Here is a 6595-nt window from a genome sequence, read left to right on the forward strand (position 1 = left end):
TCAGAATACATTTTCCAGCTGATAAAGCTGATGATTTAGAGGTTAAGTAATTGACCCAAAGCACTCAGTAACAGAAAATTACAGATCTAGGGTTTGAATCACAGACTGTGTGATGCCAAATTTCATGATACTTCATTACCTTTATTAAGCATTAATCCAGTACTTTGCCAGTTTAAAAGAGAACATGCCTCAAGTTTGTATTGAGGTTTATCACAACATTCTTTTATAGGCCTAGAGTAACATTATAGAGTGCACGGATCATGTGAAGTGTTAACTTTTTACATAGGCATGCTCTTGATTAAAAAAATTTTTCCCCTCCATTGTCAGAGAACCAGATGATTGAGTCATGGTCCTGGTGGTTTATTTCATGAGCAATCCTATCATATTTGTCAGCCACTGGTCCCCTCACCACAGGCCCTGAGGTATCATTTGCTCAGCTTCTGGGGAGGACAAATGTGGCTGGTGCCAAACAAGGTATTAGTTGTTACTTCTGGGCTCATCCTGCTGCAGTAGACCCACCTCATCCCATTTCAGAAAGGAGTGGGGACCTGGCTCATGATCAGCCACCTTGCTGTTACTCTTCAGGAAGAGCTAGCTGCTCTCTGGCTTCTCTTCCAAGGCGGTTCTATCAGCAGCAAGGGCTTAGCACTCATTGGCCTGCTCTCCCCAACTCCCAAGAGGTCCGGAAGAAGTCTACAGTCAACTACTTCCTTACAGCACTATTTAAGAATAAACATTCATGGCAGACTGCTGTGACAGTACAGTTGCCTTTCTGTTGTAGGTCAATGCTTATCTAAATCCAGCCTATCAGTTTTTTACTCTTGGAAAGGAAGCTAATCCTCCTACTGAAGATGAAGAGGTCCCCTTTGCCTCATCTGACCCAACACAGGGACCAGCCCTCTCTGTTGTAACCACAGAATATCTTCAACAGCACAAACGGGCTGGCTGTAGCTGAGGTCAGTTAGGACCCGGAGCAAATGAAGGTCAGACTTTTGCCAAAGGCCACACATTGAGAAGCGGGTCATGTCTAACTGATGAAGTTAGGCTAATGTGGATTTTCGTTCCAGCTCTGCCACTTACCTGCCATGACCTTGGGCAAGCCACTGAATATCGAACGTCATCTGCAAAATGAGAATCATCATGACCATCTTTTGTTTACATGGGAGCATTATGGAGCATTATGAGAAGTTGTGTGAAACCCAGGAGCAAGGTGGTAACTGGAAATTTCTCTCTGCAGGATCGTTTGCTTCCTTGAGTCAAGAGTATCACTTTCCTACAAAGGGAGCGTGCCGCTGAGGACACAGAGGGGACACAGAGGAGTTACAGGGAAATGCGGAAGAGAGCATTTTTATGCCCCTTTAATTTCTCTTAATACACATTAGAGTAGTAACTAATTAATACTGAAGCACGTATTCTTTTTATTAATGAGATGCTTATCCTAGAATTTCAAGACCACTGGTCTCTGTCATGTCCCTACTCAGGAAGGAAATAATTGTTTCAATCATATCTCCATCATCAAGATATGAAGATGTGCCTGCAGCTTTCGCTACAAATTATGCAGCCTTACGCCCTCACGGAAAACAAGGACTCGAAAAGCCTGTTCCACCTTCTAAAGTCATCTGAGAACTAGGACGTCTTTCAGGACCTGGAAGTGTACTTGTTAAAAGACTGACATCAAATACTAGAAAGGATTGGCTTTGAGCAAAAGGCAACCTTTTAAATAGACTTGACCAGAACCTGGTTCCCATGTGAACATAATAACGGGAGCTCCAGCAGCTATCTTGAGTCAACTATTCTATAGGGGAAAGCTATACATGTCAGAGAAACAAGAAATAGAGGAGTCTAGGTCCTTCAATCCATACTACCTTTCCAGATAGTAGATGAGTAAAAGAACTTCTATCTTATTTAACCTGCCATTAGTTTTTTACTAGTACTAGTGTTACAGGATTTCTTCTTTAGTGCCCATGGTTCTTGGTCATGCCACTTCAAAGAATGAAGAGGTAGACCAAAGAGTGGTGGGAAACAAAACAAAGTTTATTGAGTGATAAAAAGTTCATCGAGCCATGGTACAAACCTCCTGAAAAGAGAGGGGACTGGAAAGGGTTGTCACGGAGTTTCTAAGTCTAGTGGTTTTTATGGGCTTGTTGGTGGGCTGTTTTAATCTGATTAATCCTCCATGAGCCTGTCATCCAATCAGGTTTTTGTCGTCTATCCATCACGTTGGAAAGGGTGGAGGGCTCCTTCCAGGGCAGTGTAAAATCCTTTTAAGGGGATTTTCCTCTTAGAGCAGGGTGGGGGTACTGTTGTCCCTCCCTGCCTGCCTTCCAACTATCCTTCATCAATACCTGAGGGTTCCTCTAATTGATTGTCCCAGAGTTAAGGTCTGGAAGACCCAACACAAACGGCTTGATGTGGGACATACAGTGATCGTTCTGGTTATTTTTATTTTTGTTTTCTTTTAGGGGAAGTGCTGGGGGGTAGGAGATGAAGCTAGGGAGGGCAGGTGGAAGCTAGGGGGGAAAGACCTCTATGTAAGAACTACAAGAAATTATATGTGAAAACTGCCATTTATGCCAGCATTTCAGGGCTCAGATGAAGAATTGTTTTCCTCTGGTATGAACAGTCAGCTCCAGAGGCATGATATAGGGCTTTAGTATTTGTCCTTGCCTGGGAGGGATGCTAGGAAGGAGCTCAGGCAACGAAGAGTGGTAAAAAACTCAGACTAGCTGTGCTTTCTAAACCACTTGGCTTTAAGAACAAAAAAAATGAAAATATATTGGTAAGCGACAAACCCAAACAATTCTCTCAAAACTGGCAGTTCCTAGAAAGAGAGGGTAGGAAAGGAAAAGAGTATTTATATCTAGGCTCTATGTGTCAGAACAGCTCCACTGGATCTTAGTCCTCTGTGGCTAAGCCATGGTCTTTAACTGATTGCTCCAAACTTGGAGACGCAGTAAAATGACAGAACTACCTATGTCCTTGTTAAGGTGGCTCCATTTCACCATTGCTGCACCTCACCTGAACAGCCGCATCCATTCTACCTTTGTGGTCAAGACTCAAAACCACCTTGGGAAAGTTAATCATCTTAAAATGGTATCTGTGAACAAAGGTGGAGTTACTGTGTTTCCTGATTCCCTTCTCTCGCTGGCCTCCCTCAATAAATCCTGCCTGAAACAAAATACAAAATGGACACTGTGGTAGGCAGAACTCTGACTAGGCTCCTAACATTCTCACCTACTCCTCCCACACCTTCTTCCAGTTTTTCAAACCAAAGCCGGGTGCTGACATGAAGGGATTTTTGCACATGTAATTGAGGCCCCAAATCAGCAGGCCTTGAGAAGCAGCCTACGCTAAACGGGTGTGAATTAATCAAGTGAGCCCCTAAAGAGAGCTGGGCTCTTGGTGGAGAGAAACCGTCTATGTGAGGGATGGGTGGCTTAGGAGATGGATGGCACACCTGTGGCATTGATCTGGGAATGGCCTCTAGGAACTGAGGGACATCCTCACCTGAGAAGATAGGTCCTCAGTCCTACAAAGCAAAGAGCTCAATTCTGGCCACAATCTAAATGCGTTTGGAACAAGATCTTGAACTTCAGGTGAGAGCACATCCCTGCCAACACCGTAATTTCAGCCTGGTGAGATCCTGAGCAGAGAACCCAGCCATGATGTGCCGGATGACTTACAGAATAATGAGCTTATAAATGGGGGTTTTCAAACCGTTTCATTTGCGGTAATTTGTTACACAGCAGTACAAGACTAATACAGACACTGGTGAACTGCCACTTGGTGCCCGAGAGGAGAAATAAGGTTAGAAATGGATGGGTATTAAGGAGGGCGCATATTGCACGGAGCACTGGGTGTTCTAGGCAAACAATGAATCATGGAACCCTACATCAAAAACTAACGACGTAGTGTGTGGTGACTAACGTAACATAATAAAAAAATTATTATTAAAAAAAAAAGAAAAAAGAAATGGATTTTTCAAGCAACTTCAGCTCATGTTGGACATGGAGAACACATTAAGAATTCTGTTTTAACAAGGTTCTGTTAGACCATCATGAGAGCCTCAAAAACAAACCTGGAATAGCTTTGACACAGACTTTAACCTGGAAAAAGAATTCTCAGGTGGGATTTTTTTCATGACCAATAAAATTTCTACTTCCCCTAGAGGGGGAAGCAACCTCCCTCTCCCTGAACCAAAAGGTCAGAGGACTAATTTCTTATTTTCTAAGGATTTGCCCTACTTTATCTGTTCACCTAAGTTACTTGAATGTCCAAACGTGCAGTAAAATGAGTGAATTGCGATTGGTTTCAGCGGCCTTCTCCTCTGACTAGATTCTGCAGAACTGTCTCTTATAGAGAAGTCTCCTACAGACGCTAAGATTCTTGTAACTTTTTTGTAACAGCTTTAACTTCTCACCCATTTATAAATAGGTTTGTTGTTAGACTGTTAGTGAACTGTGAAATTCCATGCTGGTTGAAGTTAGCGCATGTTTCAATCTTATGACTAGTAACAAGCACATATTCTTAGCAATGGTTGTCTAGTTTAAGAAGTGAAATCCTTCAAAGGGAGTCTTAAAAGGAATTGAAACATACAGATGAAAGCTGAACTTCTTATCCAGCCATTTTTTTAAATCCAACTATTTAATTATCTGCTTCCGTACACACGGAACTGTTACAATGCAATGGTGTAAGAAAACAAACATTTTCTTACTGTCGTAGGTCAATTTGTCTAGTCTGTACGTCACTATCCGTTTATTGAATCATTACTACAATTAACAAATAATGACTCTGAGTACCTTCTCCAGGCAAAGTTAAGTGGGGACACACAGCTCATGAATCACTCACATCAAAAGCCTTTCTTCCAGTGTGTCATGGACAAGAGTTTGAAAAAACATTGACATAAGGAAATTATAGTCTAATACAAGAGATAGACAATTAAAAAAAAAACAAAAAAACAAACCTGCAACACGAAGGTCATGAAGGAAGGTAGCAGGAGGCTTCTATGGGAGAGGAGGAATTTGGTTACCCAAGGAAGTCTGGGAGTGCTGCCCCAAGGCAGCCGAAGCTAAGAAGGTAGGAACTAGGGGAGGTGCAGGAAGGACTCCCTGTACCCCGCTGACGTAGCCTCCATTCATCTCTCGGACTCATTTTTAAGGTACTTGTTATTGGGCAAACAGTTAAGCAAAAGCTTGATCTAGTCTTTAAAGTGATTGGTGGTTTGAAGGGAAGGCTAGTATCAAGTGCAGAACACACACATTCTTTGTTTTTTCCCTCCTATCACCTAGATGTGCTTGGTCTCCATCTTCCAAAACCTTTTATTAGACTTTCACATGGCGTTGCCTCTGGGTTTTCCACACGGGCTTTGCTATAGAATACAAACTGGGGGTAGAGTGTGTCTCCGAGGCGCTTAGACTGTTCGGTTTTGAACAAACCACACTTCCAAACTCAAGAATGTCTGCATTTTAGTTTGGTCTTGTTACATAATTCTAGCAAGCTTTACCACACAGAAGGCCTTGTGCTTGGTCCCATTCGTAGGGCCGAACCATGGCATGTAGTCAGGCTATAATTATCAATTGAATCTAGGCAGTATCTTTTACTACTTCAGAGGTTTGACCTAAAGCGTCCCAAGGCAGTAGGTTAACCTTATAAAAACAGCAAACCTGAAGCTGGTAAATATTACAGTTCTTTGCATATATTTAGAGCTCTACTTAGAATCCAAACCTAATGACTCAGTTGTAGGCTGTAACTGGACTTACGTGGCTACTGCCACATTCTCCTGCATATTATGAAGAACACGGAGATTTCACACGTCCAGTAAAAAATCTTAAGAGTCTGGTTATAGTTCTTTCTTCGGTTAAAAAGCTGCTAACCCAATAGGGAATACTTAGCTTCTTGATTAAATGAAGTTACGCTGGGCTGGGAACTTCATTTGGGTATGAGTGTGGAGGCTACAGATACCCAGAGGGCTCCATCAGGGTCACCTAGGAACCACAGATCACACCATAACTGATAAAACCCATCCCAGGTGCATTTTTATTTATTTTTAGCAGTTCCTCTGCAGCCTGCTTCAAGTGGCAAAATAGATATGAACACCAGGATAGTTGCTGGGGTCTTGTTAGAGACCCTGGCGGCGCTCTCAAGCTGACTACGTTCCTCACCCAATAGCCCTTCCAGCTTTCTATGCCTGAAGCCTAAGACACACCTCCCTGCTCTTAACATGCACCTATCACCTGATAGATTTTACACCACTTTTTCCCTTGACCCTTCAAATGTCCTTTTCACTTAAATCTAGCTTGATCTCGATACAATGCTCCATCAAGAAAATGTATATTTTCTATATACGGGCATTTGTTATGTGACATATTTTCCTAAAAAAAAAAAAAATACCATCCCTCACTCTGCCAAATCATACACTAGTAGGGCTTTTGTAAGTGTTGCAGCAGGATGCTCAATCCCTGAGCAACTTGAACCAGATGCTTATAAAAATATTAACAATCTTTAAAAAAAGTCATGGGGTAGATTAAAATACACGATGAGCAACAACAAAATCTGAACAGCTTTTTAAGGGCTAACATTACTCACAGGCTTTGGG

The sequence above is a fragment of the Ursus arctos genome, unplaced genomic scaffold, assembly GCF_023065955.2.
Source record: "Ursus arctos isolate Adak ecotype North America unplaced genomic scaffold, UrsArc2.0 scaffold_27, whole genome shotgun sequence".
NCBI classification, from domain to species: Eukaryota; Metazoa; Chordata; class Mammalia; order Carnivora; family Ursidae; genus Ursus; species Ursus arctos.